At 44.9% G+C, this 22,733-nt stretch overlaps 1 long non-coding RNA gene and 1 gene segment (V, D, J or C); one reads left to right on the forward strand and one right to left on the reverse strand.

Moving 5' to 3' along the window:
- LOC123584388 overlaps nt 1-8,479 on the forward strand; it is a 180,578-nt gene extending 172,099 nt beyond the window's left edge. Inside the window, exons 2-3 of the long non-coding RNA XR_006705387.1 lie at nt 3,605-3,862; nt 8,069-8,479. This is a non-coding gene — a long non-coding RNA (uncharacterized LOC123584388). The remainder of the gene's footprint in view (nt 1-3,604; nt 3,863-8,068) is intronic.
- The window catches only part of LOC123584377, a 271,648-nt gene that overhangs the window by 235,885 nt on the left and 13,030 nt on the right, over nt 1-22,733 (reverse strand).

Consider the following 22,733-nt stretch of genomic DNA (forward strand, 5'->3'; position numbering starts at 1 on the left):
TTGTCATAAAAAATACCAATAGATTTTGCAATTTTTTTGGCTACTAACACAGACAACAATAAAAAATGTCTGCCTAGAGAAGCAAGCGAGATGATGGATTTTGATCTGCATACCGCATATGTGGCTGGCTGAAACTGAAGTTCATGTGGCGCATCTTTGTTCATAAGTAAAGCTGTATGTGGTTTAAAAGCAACAAACAAGTGTCTTTGAAAGTAGATATGAATCGGACTCCCTGGCACCTGAAAATTGTTCAAGACAACTGGGTCTTCCAGATTATAAATGACCATGGAGGAAATATAGTGCCTTACATCAGTACCTTGAAGCATGGAGTCAAACTAACAAGCCTTATGAGAAATCCGGCACATTTTGACACGTTGTTGAACACACTATACATTGTTTTGGAACCGAGAACAAGTCCTTTCAAAATTCCATGATGGGATGAATACAACTTACTAGAGATCCTGGGGGCTGCACTGATATTTGCTTGAGAGAACAGGGGGTTCCTATCCCCCTTATATCCCAGGTTATAAGTAGGTCCCATTGCATTGGTGTCTGCCACTATCTCAGAAACGTGTTGAAACCATTGGGAATCGCTGAGAGGGCTGATTTCATAGGCAAGGTCATCCAACTTCATGATACCTTCAAGGCCCCCATAGCATGTGTCCATGGTGACCATGGAAAGAGGAATCTCCTCCAGGTAGCCGAGGTAGTAACAGTCTGGAGGCATGAAGGGGTAGTCCATCTGCAAGGCTCCCTGATCATCCTGAGTCATCATCAGCAAATGTCTGGACCAAAAGAGATTCTTGTGCCTCATGTGGATAACACAGCTCTTGCCCCCAAAATGCAGGCTATAGGACAGCCAGCCAGGCATCTGAACGCCCTTGCCGTGGTGCAAGTCCTTCTTGGGAATTACCACCTCAGAGGAGATGTAGCACCATGAGGGATGCCCTTGAGAACCTTGGACAGGAGCCAGCACTGCCCAGAATGCAAACAGCAAGAGGTGCGCCCTCAGGGTGACCTGGCCCTCTGCCAGCCTCATGCCCCTGCTCAGGGACATCTGCCAGTGAGAATGGATAAATGGAGGATCCTCAGCAAAGCCAGGTCTAGACCATCAGACAGAACAGAGGGCTGTACCGGGTGGCCAGCACCCTACACCTCGGGGCCACCTGTGGGGTTAGGTAACAGTCACAGGGTGTGGCATTGGGTGACCCTGCTCATCAGTTCACCTGGGGTGGATGTGGGAGAGTCAGGTGGGCCATGGTCAACAGTGCTCACATGGACATGGGTAGGGACTTGGACCCAGAAACACGGCTCTATTCAACACATTCCATCTTTTCTCCTTCTACTTGGATACAGGATATGCAATTATAACACACTGAACTTCTCTACGAATTCCACGTCCTGTGGTACTGCTGGGTCACTTTCTCTGGATGACTGCTTTTCCTCATTATGGAGACCAATGCTTCCTACTTCCATGGGATATGGAGGTAGACTGTCAATTTTACCTTTGTACGTATTGAAAAACATCGCTTTGTAATTTTACATGTCTTATTCTGGTTGGCTATTAGTTTGCAAGCCATTTGATCCTTTTGGTTGTTGCTTTGAAGCTTCCTCTGAGTTTACTGAGGAAACATTTCCCAGTATTCTGTGTCATGATTGGTGAAGTACAAGGTTGTATTTTAGTATTTTCTTATGCCATCTGGTGAGAACAGAAAGTACTGCTGAACATGTGTGAGCCCCAGGGGATTTCCCCTCTAATCCCTTATTGTGGTTCTTTCCTGGCCTCTGGCAGTCTTCTCCCATGCCTGTGAGTTTCTCTCCTCAGCTGGAGATAGATGCAGGGGAGTTGAGGGTACATTGGCAGCTTGCACCATGGCAGGCTGCACATGATGGAAAATGGTATCGACCATGGAACTCCCTTGTTTAAGTACCGTCTAGTCCTTTAAAATCCCCTGAGTTGGGTAGAAACCCTCAGAGTTGGCTTTTGGAGAAGAGTCTGCCTTTTCTCCAGGTGGCTGGCCTCCTAAATAAAGCTCAACTTCTTTTCCCACCAAACCTAAAACTTTGAACATTGACCTTTCCAGAAATACTCAGCTGAATTTGGGATTTGATAACAATAAAATGGAGAGTGGAAGGGCAGTTGTCAGGGGCTGGCAGCGTGGGGCAATGAGGAGTAGATCTCAAGGGCTATGATTTTCTGTTATGCAAGATGATTAAGTTCTAGAGGGGTCTCCACAACATTATCCCTTAATTAACAGTACTGTACTGTATGGTTCAAATTTTGTGAAGAGTGTTGGTCTCATGTTCAGTGAGATCCTAACACAAAACCAAAGTGGAAGACACGAATTTTGCTTCTCACATGACAGTATGCTGAACGGCATGGACACACTCTCTACTGATAATGTGAAAATAATTTAAAAACATTTGCATAGTTTGAATAGTAACCCTGAGGATATGTCATTTACAAATATCTTCTTCCATTCCATAGGTTGCCTTTTAGTTTTGTTGATTGTTTCCCTCACTGTGCAGAAGCGTGCTATTTTGAGGTAGTCCCAATAGTTCATATATGTATGTATTTAATTTTCTTGTTTTATTTTTAATTTAAATTCAAGTCTTCAGTCTTTGAGCTCCACGTTTACAGGAAGTTGACTTGTCATGATTAACTTTATGGGTTATCTTGACTGGGTCATGGGTGCCCAGATTCACTACTGTTTCCGTGGATGTCTGTGATGTGTTTCCAGAAGAGACTGGCATTTCCTTCCATGGTTCCTGTCTGGACATCACCCATTCCATTAAGGTTCTGAATAGAATCTGATGCAGAGGGAGGAAGAATTCCCTCATTTTTACTTCCCATGTGCTTGTTTGAACTGGAACAGTGGTCCCCTCTGGCCCTTGTTATGAGAGTTAGATCATCAGATCTCTACTTTCTGAGACTAGACCCTAGTTCAGAATCAGACATATTACACCACTGGTTTTCCTGGGTCTCCAGCTTGTGACAGTAGATCATGGGACTTCCAAACCTCTTTAGTTATGGAAACCAATGTGCTTTGGGTTCTGTTCCTCAGGAGAATCCAGACTAATACATGGAGATGATTTATCTCTTGTTTAGAGGAATTGAATAAAGCTGTAGCTCATTTAACGTCCTGAGTAGCAAGTGCCAGGAGGGAGTGTCACGTTGTTTGATTGGGACAAGCGCTGGGTGAAGTTAATGGGGAGCTGTGGGATCCTGTGGTCCTGGCTGCACAGGGAGTGCATCTGGGACTCCTCTAATGGCTCAGCTGTTGTGCCTCAGAAAATCTGTAATTCACTTATGTTGAGGGACAGGAGTAAGCAATGCAAACAACTGTGTCTTTTGTGCATGTTAGTGCAGTTTTCCTATGACAACAGGTATCTAATTCAGAGAGTTAATAGGTAAGCACAGAATCCTGTGTCCAGAGAGGCTCCCTGGGGAAACTGCTGTGTGGACAGGAAGCCCCAGACCCTGACAGGAAACCTGCCTGTAACCTCCATCTGCACCTGCTCCTGGCAACACAAAGCAGAATTGTGCATAGTGTGCGCCCCCTGGTGGTGCTGATCCCCCGCTGCAGGGAGGTTTGCGTGTGAGCTCCCAGCGAGGTCCCCTCACCCTGTTTCTTGCACAGTAATATGTGGCCGTGTCCTCAGACTTCAGGTTGTTCATCTGCAGATACAGCGTGTTCTTGGCGTTGTCTCTGGAGATGGTGAATCGGCCCTTCACGGAGTCTGCGTAGCTTGTGCTACTCCACTACTACTGAAATACGCGACCCACTGCAGCCCCTTTGCTGGAGCCTGGCGGACCCAGTTCATGCTGGAACTACTGAAGGTGAATCCAGAGGCTACACCGGTGAGTCTCAGGGACCCCCAGGCTTCACCAGGTCTCCCCCAGACTCCACCAGCTGCACGTCACACTGGACACAGGCAGACGCAAGACATCTTGGTCAGGAAACTGTCACACATCCACTGGTTCTCACTCATATCCACTCACATACTCAGTGTCTCTCGTTCACCATGAATTACCTTTTAAAAATGCAACAAGGGGGGCACCTGGGTGGCGCAGTCGGTTAAGCGTCCGACTTCAGCCAGGTCACGATCTCGCGGTCGGTGAGTTCGAGCCCCGTGTCAGGCTCTGGGCTGATGGCTCAGAGCCTGGAGCCTGTATCCGATTCTGTGTCTCCCTCTCTCTCTGCCCCTCCCCCGTTCATGCTCTGTCTCTCTCTGTCCCAAAAATAAATAACCATTGAAAAAAATTAAAAAAAAAATGCAACAAGGTAAACCAAGCCAAGCACATACTCCATGGTGAGGTGTCTGTGTTCTGTCCTGATCACACAATGGGAACACCTGGGACCCCTGGAGCTGGGGCTCCTCTCCCAGCTGCAAGGTTTGCTGGGCTGGTTTTATCAGCACAGAGTGAGCCCTATTTGCATGTCCTCTTGCATATATATCACACTGCAGACTTAGATTTGATTCTTTAAAAGTGAATGGCAGGTTTGGGATGCATTTCTACATTAGTTTGTGTGGATGGTGCTGTGACAATATGAATAAATCTTATCAGTGAGCACAGGTATATTTGCGGAACTTGTGCATTTTTACATGTGTTTCATCAACAAAGGTCATTTTCGCTCTAGAATTATTTTACATACTTTATGAAATTTAATCCCAAGTACTTTATTCTGTGCCATTTTCAATTGTATAATTTTGTTATTTGTTTTGCATATATTTCCATGCTGGTGTGTAGCATCATAGGTGGTTTATTTTTATTTATTTTCTTTGTTCATTGTGCTCATTGTGCATCCTGCACTTTTCCTCATTTTAAAAAACTGGTTCTAATATTTTTTGTGGTATCTCTAGGGTTTTGTTATGTTTAAGATCATGTCATCTGCACACAAATAATTTTCCTTCCTCCTTACTGATTTAAATGTCTTTTATTTCTTTTTATTGCCAAAGTTTGTGGGTACTTCTTCCAGTTGTAGGGGAGGAATGCCTTTCCCTTGTTTTCTTCTGGGTTTTCACCCGGTGTAAGGATTCAATTGACATAAGACTGATCTAAAGGGGAGAATAAATTTCATTTTGCAAGTGCCTGGGCTTCCTAATAATATGACACCCAGAGAATGAACAAAGCAGGTGGCACTTGTGACTTTCAGACAACAAAACATTGGATTTGGCAGGAGTCAAGGCAAAGGTGTGGTTTTCGGGTATTTAATTAGTCAAGTAACTAGGTTTGTTTGCACAACCTTCTTGTCCCTGAGTTCCTTATTCTGGTGCTAAGGATGGTTCTCCCCTCCTGGTACAGGGAAGGGGAGTTTCCCAAGGGAGATTTATATCCTGCTGTCAAGGGACACAGGAGGGTCTGAGTGTCCTTGGACTGGCTGTTTCTCCTGTGACTTTCATCCAAATAAGGACTGTGACACGATGATATGGTTTGAGGCGGCATCGTTATTCTTCACGTTATCATGTGGAATACTTCTATTGGGGATGACCATCATTGCCTGGGTCCTGATGTGGCAGAAATGGTTTTAGTGTTTTATGTTCAATATGCTGTCAGGTGTGGGCTCTCATAGTGGCCATGATCATGTGGAGGTAATTTCCTTCTCCTTTTTAATTGAGTTATTTTAAAACGATGAAGATGTGTTTTTTGTTCATGAAAAAACTGTGTCTAATGATTTTATGAACAAATTAAGGATGGCTTTGATTCAATCATTCCCTCTGTTAATGGAGGACATCACATTTTTGCATTTGTGTATGTTGAAGGATACTTGCATCTCAGGGTTGCATCACACTGGATTATCATGTATGATCCTTTCAGTGTGCTGTTGAATTCAGTAGGCTCGGACTTAATCAAGGAATTTTGCATGTATGTGTATGTGAGACACTGGCCTGTAGTTTCCCTTCTTGTGGTGTGTTTCTCTGGCTTTGTTGTGAGAGTAAAGGTGTCCTCATAAAGTGCATCTGGGAGTGGTCTTTTTCATCAGCAATTTGTAATAGTTTGAGAAGTATTGGCATTAATTATTCTTTAAATATTGTAGAATTTTAGTAACGCCTTGTTTCTTTTTGGAGGGTGAAGGTTTTATATTAAGGATATCTTCTTACTAAGTTTTGTTTTGTTCCTTTTGTATTTTGCATGGAAGAGTCTTGGTGGATTACATAATGCTAGAAAATGTGTAATTTGTTCTTGGTGATCTAATTGTTGACTTATAAATATCTAAGTTTTTCCTTTATGATCCTTTTCATGTGTTTAGTTCAGTTATGTCTCCTTTTTCAGTTCCGATCGCATTTGTTTGAATCTTACCTATTTCCCTAGGCTACCTATGTTTTTTAAATTTCACTTATCTTTCCAAATTCAAATTTTAATGAAGTTGATTTTTTTTCTGTATTTGTGATAGTCTTTTTTTCTCTATTGTATCTTTTTATGTTAAATTTATATTTATCTTTTTATCTCAATGAAAATACCAATGCCTTTTTTTTAATTTTATTTAAAATTTTTTTTAAAGTTTATTTATTTTTTTGGGACAGAGAGAGACAGAGCATGACGGGGGAGGGGCAGAGAGAGAGGGAGACACAGAATCGGAAACAGGCCCAGGCGCCCCTAATGCCTTTTTTTTTTTAAAGGAATCTGAGGGGCGCCTGGGTGGCGCAGTCGGTTAAGCGTCCGACTTCAGCCAGGTCACGATCTCGCGGTCCGTGAGTTCGAGCCCCGCGTCGGGCTCTGGGCTGATGGCTCAGAGCCTGGAGCCTGTTTCCGATTCTGTGTCTCCCTCTCTCTCTGCCCCTCCCCCGTTCATGCTCTGTCTCTCTCTGTCCCAAAAAAATAAATAAACTTTAAAAAAAAAAAAAAAGGAATCTGAAAAATATACTAATTCATATGTAACCACAAAACACATGGAAGTAAAAAACAAAATCATGAAGAGGAGAGAACCTGGAAGAAGGAGAACACTTCTTCCTTCTAAATATATTGCAGAGGTACATTAACTCCAACAGTGTACTGCTGGCATGGAATGAGTCATATAGACCAGTGGAGCTCATTACGGAGCCAAGATGTAGAATTGTGCAGATGCAGTCAGCAAATCCTCCATGAGATTTCCCACAATGCACAGTGGGGAAAGGATTGTGTCTCTTAAACATGGTGTTGACTAGGGGCGCCTGGGTGGCTCAGTCAGCTAAGCATCCAACTTCCAGTCACGTATTGTTGTCATGATTTGTGGGTTTGAGCCCCACATCAGGCTCTGTGCTGACAGCTCAGAGCCTGGATTCTGTGTCTGCCTCTATCCCTGTGCCTCCCCTGATCATGATCTGTCTCTCTCCCTCAAAAATAAAAGAAACATTAAAAAATGGTGTTGATATACACATGCAAAATAATGACATTTGGCCGTAATCTTGCATCATACATATACGTCAACACAAACAAATCTCAAAATGGATTAAAGATTAAGCAGAACACCTGACCCAAAATGCCTTCGAAGAAAACACACAGGATAAACATCATGCCATTCTCTTGACAATGATTTATTTGATACAAAAGCAAAATCACAGAGAACCATGGCAGACAAGGGGGACTGCATCAAACTAGAAAGGGGGCAAATCAAACAGTAGCAGGGTGAGAAGGCAGTCTATGAAATGGGAGACATTACATTAAAAATACTGAAAAGGAGTTAATACCCAAAATACAGGAGGGACTCCTTAACATCAATAGCAAAAATCACAATTATAATCATAACAATAAACACATCACCTGATTAAAATTTGGGTCAAACATGTAAATATCCATTTCGCTATTAAGGTTGAAAAAATGTCCATCCAGCATATGACTTGATGTTCATCATCACTAATCATCAGAGAATTCCACCCCCGATCCACTGAGATATCACCTCACAACTGATAGCAAGGCTATTATAAAATAAGGCAAACACAATGAGAACATCTCAAGTGTTGCTGAGGATGTGGAGAACAGGCAATCCTAGAATTCACTTGATGGGAGTGCAACATCGTGTAGCTACTATGGAAAACTGCGGTGAAATAACCCACTAAACTGAGTTCCTAATCTGCTCCCATACAGTTGACTTCATGTCCAGCTGAGTGTGAGGAAGGTCTGGGCCTCATGTTCTGTGGAGGCGAGGTGCAGAGACAGGTGGGTCCAGTGGATGATTCCTTAACTACTTCAGTAGAATGGACCCCTGGCTGACCGTTTTGTAAGACTTGACTCAGTGTGCCTCCCCACTGGTTGTCTCTGGCTTCCTGAACTGGATGGAGAACAAAAGGAGTGAAGGGTAGAAACTACTCTTCTCTCTCACAGGAACGTGTATATACTGAGAATCTTGAGAGAAAGTCGTGGAGTTGATGAAGACGCTGTGGGGTTTCAACAACCACAAGGGTCTTTACTCATGGTCTCTCTTCATGGGCATCAAAGGAAAACCTTAAGGAAAATAAAAGGAGAGAGGAGCTGCTCAATTATATTAAATTTAGATCACTTGAATGAGTCAGTCTCCTCTGTTTGAAAATCACTTATCTATATCTTAAATGGTGGCCCGTGTACTTGTGAGGCACAGGTCTGTATATGAGCTGATTTATCCCCAAGCTTGGTCTCTGTCAAGGTCGGCACTACTATATGACTGTTCACTCTAAATGTTAGAAGACATCTGTGTTTGTAAATGGTTTAGGAAACAGTGTGTGCTGTTTGCTGGTCAGGATGAAGCTTGCAGGGCATGATGAGAAAGATGCTTCACAGGAAACCTGACCCTGAAACACTGGTTCTGGATATGAATTCTGAGATCTTGGGTGCCCCCTGGAGACCTGTGAACCCCCAGGTTACCTACGTGGCTCCTGGTGTCCTGTGTGTTCCTGATGACCTGAGTGCCCCAGGTGAACTGAGTGGCAACTAGTGACCTCAATGCCCCATGGAGACCTGAGCATCCCCCTGGAGGTCTGAGTGCTCCATGCAGAACTGAGCGACCCTGGTGTCCTCAGCTCCCCCTGGTATCCTGAGCACCCCAGGAGACCTCAGTTACCCCTGTTGGCCTGAATGCCCCCTCGTGACTTTTAGGTAACCTAAGGGCAAATTGCAATTTTTGGGCCCATGCTCAGCTCTCAGAAGTCCTTTGTGGTGTTTGAGCCAGCTCTGTGGCTAGGCCTATCCTGTCCTGTTCACACTTAGAGGTGGTTCTGATTGTGTGGCTGTTAATCCTGGGGGAACCTGCAAGGGGGTGGCCAGCACATGCTTTATCCCTCTTCCCTCTTGCCTAACAAACTGCCTAACTGATGGACATGTGGCTCTTGTGGTCTGGACCCTAGTATGTGATATAGAATATACGATAGTATGTGAACCATCCACTGCATCCACTCTGCTGGGGTCGGTGGATCCAATTCCACCAGAAATTACTGGTTGAGATGGAGAACCCCAAGATGCTGCTAGTGAGGTGCAGAGTGTGCAAGGCACTCACCAGTTGGGCACAACCCCTGCAGCTGCACCTGGGACAGGACCCCTGGGGACAAGGAGACTCAGCCTGGGCCAGTCACCAGCAGTCACAACCATTCCCATCATCCCACATCTGACATGTGAAACCCTCACCTTTGGGACCTCTCACCAGGCACAAGGAAGGCCCTACAGTCTCTTCTGTTTCTTGAATACAGTTCTGCCTTCCTCAGGGACTTCAGCCCTGTCTGAGGAGAGAGCTGTGGGCTCCCACACCCTGAGATTGGAGTTTACTCTAGATCTTGAGAAGTTTGCCTGTGTGGGAGGGAGCATGTCCTTATAAGTGGACACAAATTGAGTCGGGCTCCCCTTGCCCTTCCAGGTCCACCTGTGGGCATCTCTTTGTGGATCCGCAGGCTTGTTGGTCCTCGGTCAAGGCAACACTTGGTCTATGAATTGTGTTGGAGGCAGGTCAAGTGATGGCCTCACCTTTCTGATCAGATAGTGAACAAATGAGTGGATCACAATTCACTATACTCTATCTGTCTGAAAGATATTTGAAGGGATCCATATTTTCTCCAGAAAACTTTCCAAATCAAGTCTTTAAATACATTCAATTTTCACAGTCATTCCTCACATAACTGCATAGGAAAAATCTATATTGATGTCCAGTCTGGTGTAAATATAACAAGCAAAGGACACTTGTTCCCAGGATCACATTTCTTTTAGTTTCCACACTGATGTATTAACCTCACCTGACAACTACCTGCAAAGCATGGGCACACCTGGAGACTTCTGATCTTGATGGTTCTCTGCTGATGGGGTTTGCTTCCTCAGTCATCTGCAAAGCTTGGAAGCAGTGCCGACATCTTTAAGTGCACAGACACCAAGACATGGACACCTTTCTGTCACCTGCAGATATGATTCCCATGCATGGCTGGTGTCTCCATCTCCTGAGAAATCCCCATCCAACACAAGGGGCTGTTAACTCAGGGAGGAGGCACAGATGTCACCGAAAAGTGGGGGACTGTTCACTGATATGGCACAGAGACCATCAGTATCTGAGGTAAGAAGTTAATGGCACTAAAACAACCACATTAATGAAAATGGATTGGCTGACCTGGACATCATTGGAATCTAAAAGTCCGGAGCCTAAAGAAATTGTAGAAAATGTGTTCATAGTCCTGAAGGCATGTGCCGAGAGGATAAATGCTGAGTTAGCTGAATAGACTTCAAATAGAGATCAGAATGCTAGATAGTAGATAGATGATAAGTGGATAGGTGATGGATGATAGAGGGTAGATAGATGATAGATAGATAATAGATACTTTTATGTTATATTAAAGTTATTATAGAGGAGTCACATCATTACGAATGTATTTGAATGAAATTACCCACTATTGGCAATATTTTTTAAAAGACCATAATTTCATACGGAAAAGAATATTTGACACCAACTTTAGATATACAAAATAAATAATTATGACTTCAGTATTTTCTGAATACAGCTTCCACATAGGGTAGCACATGCCTCCTTGTAGATTCCTCCTCCCTCTGGGGCTTTGGCTTCCACTCCCATTTGTTCCCAGGGTCTCCCTTCCCAGGATGTCCTGAGCTCTGGGATGTGCAGGGACAAGAGCTCTGTCCTGGATCTGGACCATCGTCCCTCTGGCCTAACATTTACAGCTCCTTCCAGGCCCTTGCTCCACCACCAGGGAGCTTCTGTGCACCAGGCTCCCTCCCTGCATCCACCACCTGCCAGCCTCCTTCTGGACTCTTCCATTCATTTCCTGTGGATTTAACAACAGTTTGTTAGGTTGGCAGGTCTCCTAATAATAATTCGCATTGAGGAAAGAACTGTATAGATAAAACATGACAGACTCTCTCCACAATAGCCTTGAGTTCATTCCCATGATGTTATTATTTTGCACCCCATCTCAGCCCCTTGACCCCACAGTCTTGCATTAGAAACGGTCACTTTCATGAACTGAACTAAATCTGTCCCCCTACAAAACTGGTCCATCCTATCTATCTACTCTATATGGTCATCAGACAACCACCAAGCTAAGGAGGAACACAATACACAGCGTGAAGACATAAGTATTTATAGAAATAATTTTATAAAATTTTATCTCATATTCAAAGTAATGAGATATTTAGAGAAGTAACTTAAATATGGTAAATGACCATGTTTATTATAAGATTCTATGAGTTTAGATGAACATAATCAAGTTATAGGACAACCAAAAAACCACAGGTCAAAGACATGTATCATTCTCAGGTCTATCCAAACCCTTTCCTTTGCACACCAATCAGTTTCCTATCTCTCCCTTTCTCTCTGGGCCTCGTGTGTTATCTGTCTCAAAAATAAATAAACATTACAAAAATAAAGATACGTACCGGTCAGTGAGATTTAATGGAGAACCCAGAAATAAGCCTCTTCATCTTTGGTCAACTGAATTTTGACAAGAGCAGACAACATGACTTTGGGGAAACAATGGTCTTTTTAATAAAGGGTGCTAGACAGCTGGCTATCCATGTGCAGAGGAATGAAATTGCGTCCATACCTCACACCATATACAAACATCAAATCAAAATGGATCAACAGTTTAAATGTAAAATTATGACCTCTGGAAGCAATATATCGAGATAAATCTTCATGACCATTGGGTTTAGCAATACTGTTAGAGATGACACCAAAGCACAAGCAAGGAAAGAAAAAGTAGATAAATTTAGTTTTCTCAACATTAGAAACCTTTGTACACCAGAAGATGCTATCCCCAAAGTGAAAAGACAAAGCCTAATGGAAGACAATATTCGCACAGTATTTGTCTGGTAAGAGCCTGTTATGCAGAATGTATAAAGAGTTTTTACAACTCATCAACAAAAAGACAACCCAATTTTTAATATGGACAAAGGATTTGGATATATCTTTCCCCAGTGCAATCATACAAATGGTGAATACCACTTGAAAAGATATTAAACATCAATAGTCCTTATGGAAATGGAGATTTAAACCACAGTGAGATACCCTTTTACACGCACTAAAAATGCTCTAATCAATACAACTACAAAATAACAAATGTTGGTAAAGATGTTGAGAAATTGGAACCCTTCAATCTTGCTTGTGGAAATGTAAAATGGTGGAGACTATGTGTAAAATAGTTTGGCAATTCCCCCCCCCAAAAAAAAGATAAAAACATAGAATTACCATATGGCCCAACAATACTACTCCTAGATGTATATCTCGAAGAATTGAAAACAGTTGTTTAAACAAAGTGCATGTGCACATACATAGCAGCACTGTTCACAATAGCCCAATTGTAGAAACTATGCAAATGCCTATCGGTGTGTGAATGGATAAACAACCTGGGCAGACCTTTAAACAGGAATATTATTCTGTCATACAAAGAAATAAAGTAAAATGTTGTGGCTGTAGAGAATACTTCTCAGACAGCTATCACAGAACTCCACATCTGCACTTACATCTGGAAATTTAAAGCAAAGCCTTGAGCAGGTATTCATGTTCCCGTATTCATAGCCGCTTCTTCACAACAGCCAAAAGATGGAAGCAACCCAAGTAACTATTCACAGGTGAGTAAATAAACAAAATGTAGTATATACACAATGGAATATGATTCAGCCTTAAAAAGGAAGAGAGTTCTGACACACACCTGCACACCGACTGAACTTGGCAGTCATTATGCTGAGTGAAATGAGCCAGTGACAGAAGGAAAATACACTATGGTTCCACTTAAGTGAGGTGTCCAGAAAAGTCACACTCAGAGACACCAAGTAGAATGTGGCTGTAGGGGCCGAGGGGAAAGGGGAATTGGGATTTAGGGTTTAATAGATACAGAGTTTCCCTCGGGGAACATGACAACGTTCTGGAGATGGATGTACAACAGTGTGAATGCAGTTAATGCCAGACAACTGTATGCTTAAAGTGACTTATGTGGTAAATGCTATGTTACGTACATTTAATCAGAATTTAAAAAGGAAGGACTGATACACGTCACAACATGGGTGAATGCAGAAAACATCCTCAGTGACAGAGGCCATCCAGAAAAGGCCACTCAGGAACCATCTTGCTCTTTTTTTTTTTTAACATTTATTATTTATTGTTGAAAAAGAGAGACAGAGACAGATCATGATAGGGGGAGGGGTTAGCAAGAGGGAGACACAGAATCTCAAGCAATCTGTAGGCTCTGAGCTGTTGGCACACAGCCAGAAGCAGGTGCTCGAACCCATCAACTTCGAGATCAGGACCTGATGTGAACTGGGCCTTTAGCAGACTGAGACCCCAGGAGCCCCAGGAACCACCTTGCTCTTTAAATCCCCCCAGGTTACACACATAGGGGAAAGTCTCAGGAGCACTTCCCCAAAAGAAACCAGATCAGAATGGAAAAAGACATTTCACAGTGGGGCAGGTGGGGACACTTGAAGTGGGCCTGTGGTCTGGGTTCTAAAGTGGAAACGCAGGGATTTCCTCATTTGGGGTTCTGTGGTGGTTTCTCGGGAGGGCGTCCCCGTTTGGGGTTAAACGCACCAAAGTATCTCATGTGAAGTGGCAAACGCGGCAAAGAAACGAGCGTCCAGGTAAAGTGTATTTGCGCTGCCGTGACACGTTCACTGCACGTCTGAAATCACAGAGTAAGGTACTCCTCCAAACAACAGTGTCAGCCCCACATGACAGAAGCAAGAGAGGGGTCAAACGCTGTGACGTAGGCCCACGCCCAGACCCAGCTGACCCAGGCGGAGAGGCCACCGGCCCTGCAGGAGGCAGCACGTGAGCCAGAGGCACGTGGGAGGGTTCGATTGGTGGCCACGTGTCTTGGGTGCAGCGGAAGCAGTGGGATTTGGAATTCCGGTTGTCCACAAGACGCCACTAATAAGCTGTTAGAACTGCGAAAACCCATGAAGGGACATCTCACCGGAGTGGCCTCGGGAGGCGGGGAGGGGAGGCTGGAAGGCGGAGCCCACCACCCAGGGTCAGGCTAGGGAACAACCCAGGGCTACAGACCCAAGATTAGAACCCTCCGCAGAGAGAAGCCCCAGGCTCAGGCCCCACCCACCAGGGGAAGCTGTGCCCTGCGGCCCCTACAGGAAACCCACCGCGCCTGCAGCTGGGCCCGGGAGGCGCCTGCTCCCCTGCAGCCCTGCTTTCCTCCTGCGGACTTCGCTTCCAAACCAGCCTCCCAACTTCCTTCCGGGCCCTGCAACCCGGCGCCGGTGAGGTAAGCCCCGCGGGGGACACAGTGTCACCGCGCACGACGCCGCACAGGGTCCTTTCCCCCCAGGGTCTGGTGAACAGCGCCCCCCTCAGCCTCCAGGTTCAGGAAGCTCCTCTTCCAGGGGCCTGGCTTTCTCCTCACCTGCTGCTCCCCTGCGGGACCTGAGAGGACCGGGTTCTTGTCACGTGGACAGGAACCCATGTCGTCCTGTTCCCCCACTGTGAGTGTAATGGCACAGCCTTAAGGTCAGAGTGGTCCTTCATGAAGAACTCCTTAGATTGTGTTGTCAAGGGTCTCTACTCCAGGTTGGAAATGGTCAAGGATCTTGGGCGCATGACACAAGGCAAAAACACAAAACCAAAAACCCACACTCTTTGAATTGTCCCCATTCTATCTTAGAGTTGGATGGCGTCACCTGGGCTTGACCTCTCCCAGTGGGCCTGTGCTGCCATGCCATAAAAATCCAAGTCCCAGGAATCAGAGCTTCTTTCTTCCTACCTCTGTGGGCTCTGGGGGCTTGGGGAGCGTCTTCCTCAGAGCCTTCCCCCCTTTTTTTTGTCTGTGTCTCCTGCCCTATGCCTTGGTGTGTTTCTCATGGTCTTTTGATAGAGTGAAAAGTCTGGAGGCTCCTCTAGGGTGTCTTTGTAAACAGGCTGTGGATACTTTGAATTTTTCAGTGAATGATGAATTTGGTGGTCTTGGACCAATCCAGTCCGCTGCAGCATGTCAAGTGCTGTAAGCACAGCTCGGAGCCAATGACGAAGACCCACAAAAGCCAATCAATGTCCTTGTCTCCCTCCCTTTGGACAAATGATTCTAGGAAGCCTTGCATTTCCATGATGGTATAGTGCCTGTCACCACTTCTGTCTCTCACGCTGGTCCTTGGACATGTAGGTGTAGTGGATCGTGACAGGGAAAATCTGGGGTAGAAGTTAGCTCTTCCCAGAGTCATGTTCTGTGGCCTCCCACACTGAGGTGTCCCACTCAATACCTGACAAGTGGGGAGCCATTGGCGACAGCAGCGAGGATTGCAGCCACTAGGGGGAGCTTGCCTTGGCCAAGTCCTCCACCCTGGGTGCCATGATGCTCCTTGTAGATTTGCCTCCATCACTAGCTAGGGCTGGCTAATCAAGCACAACACCACGGTGCTGGCCGCAACACAGTGGACCAAGCAGCTGGCGTCTTCTTCGACACTAATCTAGGAACACTGTCCTCGGTGCCCACCTCCTTTGGAGATAAATAGGAAATGCACACCCCTGCACCCCCAGACTGGTGCCTGCTTGTTGGTCTCTGCAGGGAGTCTGACCTTTTATGGCACTGATAATTTAGGGTGAGGGTTTCTGGCAACACCTGGCATAAGCCCAAATCAAAGCTACAGACCACCAGCAAGCACCAGCTCCTTCCCACAGCAGCTGAGACATGAGGGTGAGGAATGAGTGAGCCATTCTTAGGTCTAAGGCATTGTAGGGGGGCATCAGCTAGGCTCCCAATCCCATCCTTGGGGATAAATGTATTGTGGGACCTCAGCTTCTGGACTGAATTAAGAACATGTAGACTGTGACCTGCTGAAGGAAGTGGCAACAGCAAGTCACAGTGGGTGACAGGCAGCTCCCTAGTCATCTGAGCTCTCGCTTGGGGTACATGAGATGTGCGGGCCCCTTGTGACTGAAGGTGGGGTTTCAGTACACCCCCAACAAAGGAAATGGAAGCACAGGATTTATGACTTACAGAGCCCAGAACAAGAGGGAACAAGGACCCAGGGAAGGGCAGGCCTCCATCCCACATTCGCAATGATCAGGACATAGAAAACAGGGTAGCAAGTACAGGATTTCTTGGGAGCGGATGGGGCTGAATTCGCTAACTTTCACAGGCTCACCTCTGTGTTATTCTAGAAGGTGTTTGGAAAACCAAAGTGGGAACCCTGGGCAGATTCTTATCTAAGGTTAAACTCACTGAAAAGTAGGCAAGAGAAAGAGAGCAGGGATTCACATTCACCGAGCTCCCTCTAGATGCCAGAGTCATCCATAGGCACTTATGCCTACCTTTCTGATTGATTTCATTGGGTGCTCCTTTCAGCCTCATGGTCTCAGTCTCCCACATTTGGAAATTTTGTCTCCAGGGAGGCACAGCTTGCGCTAGGTGGAACCTAATGCCCATCCCTTTCCCTCACAGCCCACAGACACCCCAGTTTGGGACAGGCAGTATGGATGGTGGTAGCCCTCTATTATCCTGAGCCCACCTGGGACTGGGGGAAGACAGATTACCTGGAGAATGAGAAAATGTTCAGTCCACAACAGCGTAGTTTTGGAGAAAACTCATGAAGTTGCCAATAAAGGAGCTTGTGTCAACTTCTCTTAATTCTGGAACCAGACACTTCCGCTCAAGACACAGCTCTGACTCAGGTCCTCTTCCCAGAAACTAAGGCTCAGTTTGGGCTCTTACAGGCTTAAAAACTACATAAAAGCCACAAGCATGCAGTTTTCAAGTTTTATTTCAGAGTGCTGGTTGGTGACCCATGAGAGACCTGGTGTCAGAGCCATGATGTGCCTGAGGACCCCTGTGTCTCCCACGGACCCTTGGAAACGTGGATGTCAGCTGTGCTGCCTCAATACTGTATTTTTACAGATGCACCAGATGCATTGTCTATAGTTGTTCAGGGGTCTGGAGGCTAAATTACGGATTGTCTTCTCCAAAAATCTCTTCCTTAACTTTCTCTGTGTTTATAGTTCTGACATTTCCAGAAACAACAAGGAGGAATGCAGCTATTAGGGCATAAATGTGACCAAAAACCACTCTGAGATATACCATGGATTCATGACTTTGCCTGACTGACTGAATTCTTCTTGGAGGGGCCCACAGTCTGTGCTCCCACCAGTGCCTTGTCCGTGCACCATGGAGGATCCCAGCCTATGTGGCAGTGGCAGTTCCTGTTATGGTTGCACATCCCTCTGTGACTGCATTTCTCTGGGATACAGTCATAATTCAGCTGAGCCCCACTGCCATTGGAGTAGGTATCCTGACAGAACTTTCCAGAAGCACAGGAAGTACCAGTTCTCACATGACCAATCTCGGTTGTTCCTGTGCTACGATGTGAATCCAGCCCCAAACATCAGAACCCTGGATCTCAGACAGATGGAATCCAACATGCTCTTGCAGCTGAGGGAGATGTGTGACATTCCTACACTGCAGCCTTCCACACGGCACGCCTGTGTGGGAACAGGTTCAGCGTTGAATTCCCCGGGGTCTTCTGCAGTATCCATGTCAGCTGCCTTTGTGATTTGTGGTATAGCAGACATCTTCACCTTTCCCAGAATTTCTGCCAGAGCTTTCTTGGCAGTGAATGGTGCGGCCAGTGCAGTTTCCATGATAGCAGCAGCCCTCTTCAGTGCACGCGGTTCCATCTTGCATATGGAAGTCTTCAGGGTACGCCAAGGTCACCCCATGGCAGGACTCTGGAAGATCACGTATATTTTGGATTGGTCTGCAGGGTGTCCAAGCAGCGGAGTTGGTGCAGTCTGTATAGCATCTGCCTGTATTACATTTGCCCCCAGGGGTTCAGATACAATCACGCATACAGCCTAGATTGCTGTAGCACTGGTTGAATGAGCCGCAGTCACACTGCTTTCCTGGATCCACTATGTAGTTTCCATAATGATAGTGGGGCAGGCTTTTATTTAAATGCACCATTTCAGTGTTGAACATGCACTTGCCTGTTCCACAATTCATTATGTGCTGCATATGAATGAAGGAACAGTTACTGAAAGCTTCCATTATACCAGTTAGTTGGGTCCTAAGGCAGCTGGACCTTTTTTGGCAAGCACATTCATCAGTGTCAATGCACAAGCCACAATTTCTTGCCATCTGATGTGTTGCTATGACAGACAAGAGTAAATAATGTCTGCCTAAATAACCCAGAATGATGGCATATAACCCATTGGTGGATGGCATATAGAATATACAACTGGAGTGCCATGAACCTCATGGGGCCCATCTCAAATCACATTAAGGGTGAATGTGTTTTAAGAAATCAAAAATACTTTGACTCATACTACTGAAGAGAAAAAAGGACTCTGATGCAACACATAATTGCCCGTGTGAGCTTGATGTCTCTCACTATAAATGACGATGAAACCAATAACTTACATCAATACCATGAAATATTGACTCAATTAAGCTAACTATCATTATTAGGAATTGGGCACCTTTTTCCACGTGGTTAACACACTATACATTGTTTTGAAACTGAGAGCAAGTCCTTTGAAAATTCCGTGATGGGATGAACAGAACTTACTAGAGATCCTTGGGGCTGCACTGGCATTTCCTTGAGGAACAGGGGGTCCCCTGTCCTCCTTATATCCTAGGTTATAAGTGGGTCCCATTGCACAGATGTCTGCGACTCTCTGAGAAACAAAGTGTTCAAACCATTGGAAATCACCGAGGGGTCTCATTTCATAGGCAAGTTAATCCAACTTCATGATATCTTCAAGGCTGCCATAGCCTGTGTCAATTGTGACCATGGAGAAAGGAATCTCGTCCAGGTAGCCGAGGTAGTAACAGTCTGGAGGCATGAAGGGGTAGTCCATCTGCAAGGCTCCCTGAGCATCCTGAGTCATCATCAGCAGAGTCTGGACCAAAAGAGTTTCTTGTGCCGCATGTGCATAACATGTCTCTTGCCCCAAAACGCAGGCTATAGGACAGACAGCCAGGCATCTGAATGCCTTTGCTGTGGTGCGGCTCCTTCTTGGGAATTACCACCTCAGAGGAGATGTAGCGCCATGAGGGATGCCCTTGAGAACCCTGCACAGGAGCCAGCACTGCCCAGAGTGCAAACAGCAAGAGGGGTGCCCTCAGGGTGACCTGGCCCTCTGCCAGCCTCATGCCCCTGCTCAGAGACATCTGCCAGTGAGAACGGTAAATGGAGGATCCTCAGCAAAGCCAGGTCTAGACCATCAGACAGAACAGAGGGCTGTGCCAGGTGGCCAGCACCCTGCACCTGGGGGCCACCTGTGGGGTTCGGCAACAGTCCCAGGGTGTGGCATTGGGTGACCCTGCACATCAGTTCAGCTGGGGTGGATGTGGGAGGGGCAGGTGGGCCATGGTCAAGAGTGGTCACATGGGCATGGGTAGGGATTTGGACCCCGAGGCATGGCTCTAGTCAACACCTTCAGTCTTTCCTCCAGCTACTTGCATATGGGCTATGCAGTTATAACACCCTGAACTTCTCTACCAATTCCATGTCCTGTGGTTCTGCTGGGTCACTTTCTTTGGATGACTCCTTTTCCTCATTACAGAGACCACTGCTTTTGCTTCCTTGTAATAGTGGAGGTAAACATTGTCAATTTTACCTTTATGGGTGATTCAAAAAATCTCTTTGTAGTTTTATGTGTCTTATTCTCCTTGGCTATTAGTTTGCAAGCCATTTGATCCTTTTGGTTTTTGCTTTGAAGGTTCCTCTGAGTTCACTGAGGAAAACATTTCTCAGTATTCTGAGTAATGATTGGTGAACTACAAGGTTGTATTTTAGTATTTTCTTATGCCAGCTGGGGAGAACAGAAAGTACTGCTACCATGTGTGAGCCCCAGGGGTTTTCTCCTCTAATCCCTTATGGTGGTTGTTTCCTGGCCTCTGGCAGTCTCCTCCCATGTATGTTTGGTTCCCTCTTCAGCTGGAGATGGAGGGGAGTTAAGGTTTCTTTGGCAGCTTGTACCATGGAGTCTGCCCATGATCAAAAGATGGTATTGACCGTGGCACTCCCTTGCTTGATTAAGTACCCTCTACTGCTTTAAAACCCCCTGAGTCAGGGAGAAACCTCAGAGTTGGCTTTTGGACAAGAGTTTGCCTTCTCCCCAGTGGCTGGCCTTCTGAATATAGCTCAAATTCCTTTCCCACCAAAACGAAAACTTTGAACATTGACCTTTCCAGCAACAGGCAGCTGAATTTGGGTTTTGATAACAATGAAATGGAGAGTGAAATGGCAGTTTCCAGGGCCTGGCAGGGAGGGTCAATGAAGACTAGATCTCAAGGGCTATGATTTTGTGTTATGCAAGATGATTAAGTTCTAGAGGGGTCTCCACATCATTACCCCTGTAATTAACAATACTGTAATGTATGGTTAAAATTTTGTGAAGAGTGTGGGTCTCATGTTCAGTGAGATCTTACCACAATATAAAAGTGGAAGACACGAGTTTTGCTTCTCACACAACAGTGTGCTGAACTGCACGGACACACTCTCTACTAATAATTTGAAACAATTTAAAAAAACTTATACGTTTTGGAAACTAACCCTGAGGATATGTCCTTTACAGATATCTTCTTCCATTCCATAGGTTGTTTTTTTGTTTTGTTGATTGTTTCCTTCACTGTGCAGAAGCTTGCTATTTTGAGGTAGTCTCTCTATATATATAATTTTCTTGTATTATATTAATGTAAATCAAGTGTGTTAACATACAGTGTAGTACTGATTTTAGGGGTAGAATTTAGAGAACCATCGCATACATATAACACCCAGTTCTCATTTCACCCAGTGCCCTCCTTAATGCCCACATGCCATTTATCCCACCTCCCCCACTTCCCTTCAGTTTGTTCTCTGTATTTAAGAGTGTCTTCTGGTTTCCTCCCTCTCTGTTTTGATTTATTTTATTTTTCCTTTCCATATGTTGTGTTTCTTATATTCCACTAATGTGTGAAATCATAGGATATTTGACTTTTTCTGACTGTTGTTCCACTTAGCATAATACACTGTAGTTCCATCCATATTATTGTAATTGGCAAGATGTCATTCTTTTTGATGGCTAAGTAATATTGCATTGTATATATTTACCACCTCTTCTTTATGCATGTGTTGATGAATATTTGGGCTGTTCCACGATTTTTTTTTTGTTGATAAGGCTGCCATAAAGATTGGGAATCACGTGCCCCTTCGAATCAGCATTTTGGTATCCTTTGGATACCTTTGGTATCCTTGGATAAATGCAATTGCTTGATCACAGGATAGTTCCGTTTTTCATTTTTTGAGGAATCTCCACACTGTTTTCCAGAGTGGCTGCGCCAGTTTGCATTACCATCAACAGTGCGAAAGGGTTTCACTTTCTCTGCATCCTTGCTGACATTTTGTGTTTTCTGAATTGTTAATTTTAGTCATTGTGACAGGTGTGAGTGGGTATCTCATTGTGGTTTTGATTTATATTTCACTGATGAAGAGTGTTGTTGAGCATCTTTATTCGTGTCTTTTTGCCATCTGGATGTCTTCTTTGGAAAAATATGTATTCATGTCTTCTGCCCATTTCTTCACTGGATTATTTGTTTTTTGAGTGTTGAGTTTGGTAAGTTCTTTATAGATTTTGGATACTCACCCTTTATCTGAGATGTCATTTACAAATATCTCCCCCCATTTTGTCAGTTGCCTTTTAGTTTTGTTGATTTGTTCTTTGCTGTGCAGAAGCTTTTTATCTTGATGAGATCCCAATAGTTTATTTTTGCTATTGTTTCCCTTGCCTCTGGGGACATGTCTAGTAAGAAATTGTTCTGGCCAAGGTCAAAGAGGTTGGTGCCTGTGTTCTCTTCTAGGATTTTGATGGTTTCCTGTCTCACATTTAGGTCTTTCATTCATTTTGTATTTATTTTTGTGTGTACTGTAAGAAAGTGGTCCAGGTTCATTACAAGTTCACGATGCTGTCCAGTTTTCCCAACACCAGTTGTTGAAGGGACTTTTTCCATTTGATAGTCTTTCCTGCTGTGTCAAAGATTAGTTGATCATATAGTGATGTGTCCATTTCAGGGTTTTCTTATCTTTTCCATTAATCTATGTGTCTATTTTTTGCCAGTATCATCCTGTCTTGATGACTACAGCATTATAATATAGCTTGATATCCAGAATTGTGATGCCTCCAGGTTTTTTTCTTTTTCTTTCTTTTTTTTTTTTCCAACGTTTATTTATTTTGGGGACAGAGAGAGACAGAGCATGAACGGGGGAGGGGCAGAGAGAGAGGGAGACACAGAATCGGAAACAGGCTCCAGGCTCTGAGCCATCAGTCCAGAGCCCGACGCGGGGCTCGAACTCACGGACCGCGAGATCGTGA

The sequence above is a fragment of the Leopardus geoffroyi genome, chromosome B3 (genome assembly GCF_018350155.1).
Source record: "Leopardus geoffroyi isolate Oge1 chromosome B3, O.geoffroyi_Oge1_pat1.0, whole genome shotgun sequence".
NCBI classification, from domain to species: Eukaryota; Metazoa; Chordata; class Mammalia; order Carnivora; family Felidae; genus Leopardus; species Leopardus geoffroyi.